The sequence below is a fragment of the Euprymna scolopes genome, chromosome 3 (genome assembly GCF_053919585.1).
Source record: "Euprymna scolopes isolate OS-2025 chromosome 3, ASM5391958v1, whole genome shotgun sequence".
NCBI classification, from domain to species: Eukaryota; Metazoa; Mollusca; class Cephalopoda; order Sepiida; family Sepiolidae; genus Euprymna; species Euprymna scolopes.
The window spans coordinates 19,470,248-19,472,911 of NC_136484.1; positions in this window are offsets into that span (position 1 = coordinate 19,470,248).

Here is a 2,664-nt window from a genome sequence, read left to right on the forward strand (position 1 = left end):
CAAGAAATCTCACGATGTGTGACAGCATCAGAGTTGACTGCTTTGTTTCCTATTTTTCTAAGCCTAGCTCTGATTACTTGACCTTCATAGTGCTCGCTAGTCTTGCGCAGAAGGTCCTGCCTAGCTAGTTCCTGACTAACCCTATCACCCTCCCCCGTAGCCCGGGCTACTTTTTGCTCTAGCTGCTCCTTTGTCTTAGCCTTATCTAGTGCGAGACGCTAGGCATACTTGACGGAGAAGCTTCTAATGTTGGCTTTTAGACCTAACCACCACTTGCTCCCGGTAATCGCCCCTACTAGTGCCTTTTTAATTAATTCTCTTAACTGGTCTTGGAAGTCTTGTATCTCCATAAGGGAGGTGTTTAACTTCCAGCAGAGTTACTGAATGGAAGATGCATGAGGACCCCAAGGGTATCGAAACAACAACTAGGGGATGAACAAACAAAGGTAGAGCTGAATAAAAAAGGTATGACCGAAAGAATGGCCATCAACAGGTTCATGTTCAGAACAAAAGAATCAGACTCTTGGAACCCGGAAAGATTGTGTGGATTACTGATAAGCCAAGGTCACACCTGGTAAAACTTGCTGTCATTAAGGCCAACAAAGGGCAAGGCAGACAATATGAAGTGGCAGCACCAACTGAAAAATTTGTTGTGACACACACCTAGTTCCTTATCTTCACAATACTATGCCAGCGCAAGGCCCAAGGTCAGCCGATGGTCACCTATCAACCATTCCAAGCATCCATCCACCAGTTCCAAACTGCGTAGATCAAGCAGGACGAGCAAAACTATGCAGAGGCTCGACTTGTGATATAGAACAAATGAACTATCTCCCTTTCCTTCCCCGCAAACTGCTTCCAGCCATTACAGTCCAATGTACTTCTTGTTCGATACAGAAGGGGATGTTTTAGTATTAGTATTAACAGTCCCATCCAGTCCTCCTTCCACTCCTCTCCCATATCCTTTCTTCCGGTTTCAGGCTCATGGTTGAGCAGTTCCAGTTTGTAGACTCTGTGAATAAAACGTGTTTCATTATCCTCTTCACGTCCTTATCTAATCCCTAACCATCCGCACTCATTAATATCACAACAGGTACATTCTTATATCCCACCTTAAAATTGAATATTTTAAAATGTAAAAATAAAGAATAAAAAGTGTAATATGGTGTTATGAGCTGGGCGAAAAGGGACATAAGGTTCCTTGTTCTATCTCGGGCAAAGTCGGTTATTCTTGCTAGTATATTCATAATATTAAACTAGAATTTGAATTCTATGTACTAAACTTAATCAGAAAATATGTGATGTTCAAATTCTCGTTTAAAAAATATATTGTTTATTTATTAATTACCTGGCGATTAAATCAATTTTTTTTTTTTTTCTAGTTCCTGTTTGACATCGGCTTGAAGGTTTATCAATGCTTTTGGGGTTATTTAATTCCGGAAGCATGTTTATTGAAAACTGTTCATTGTATACGATTAATTGAATCCAAGTTGCATAACGTCAGGGTTATATTCTCTGTGTATAAAGAAGCCTCTTTATGTAAGAGTGTGTCCGAATTTAACTTAGTAACGGCCAAATTAGACGCATTTAAATACACGTAAAAACCAATTCCATAAAACCATTTACACGTAAGACAATGAGAAAGAAGAAGAAGTAAAACCACTTGAAATAATTATAATCTTTTATTTAAAGAGGGAAAAATAAATTGAAAGTGGAAAGAGAAAAAAAATAATCAAGTCTGAAGTTCACCTTTTACTCGTATAAAAGACTGTATTTTGACTGCCAAAAAATGTCCCCTTTTAGCGAACCTTAAAGGTTCTAGTAACAGTTCAGGAGAGAGAAAGAATAGAATTAAAAGATAAGAAAAGATTAAGAAAGAGGCAAAACTTACTTTGAGCTAAGAATATTTTTTTTTTTTTAGAAGCAAGGATAATTTATACAGAATTCAATTTTAGAGAGAAGAATTGCCATTTCTGCTGGAGATAGCATAAAAATAAAAAATGTCTCGTTGGATTTTCTTCTTTTTTATCAAATATCTTCGACTTTCTTTTATTCATATTTGTCGGCTTTTACTTGGAAAAAAACATTACTTGATCTGATGAAGCTTCGACAGCTTAGTTGAACAAAAACTCTTTTCTTATTAGAGAAGGCTCTTTCTTCTTGCTGCACCATCGAAGGTTATACACTTTCCTTTCACTTCGAATATTTCCTGAGTAACAAGCAAATTATTGCTGTTTGCAATATCACTTTTTCACTCGTCTGATGTTTAACTTTTGCACTTATTTCTTTTCCTCTACACAAGACTTTTGAATTGATTTTTTAAAGACTTTTCTGTCTGAACTCCGCCAGCATTTTTCTCTTCATTTTCGTCACCTAGACGAAAATTTAACTGACGAAATAGGACCTTCATCTAGAGCCTCCTGGTGTCTCGCCACGATGGGTAACTATATCCAAGTCCGACATTTTCAAACAACGACCTTTCACTCCCAAAGGCCAAGGCAGCAACTGCCTTTTTTTTTTCACTTCCATTTTCACTTAAATCGGCGAGCAAAAAATCTCTCGACCAATCGTCAACAAAGAAACAGTCACGTGCTATCAGTAGCAGTCTACAACTACTTGCATAGAGGGGCGGGTTAAAGAAAGAAGAAAAGAAAGAAAGAAAGA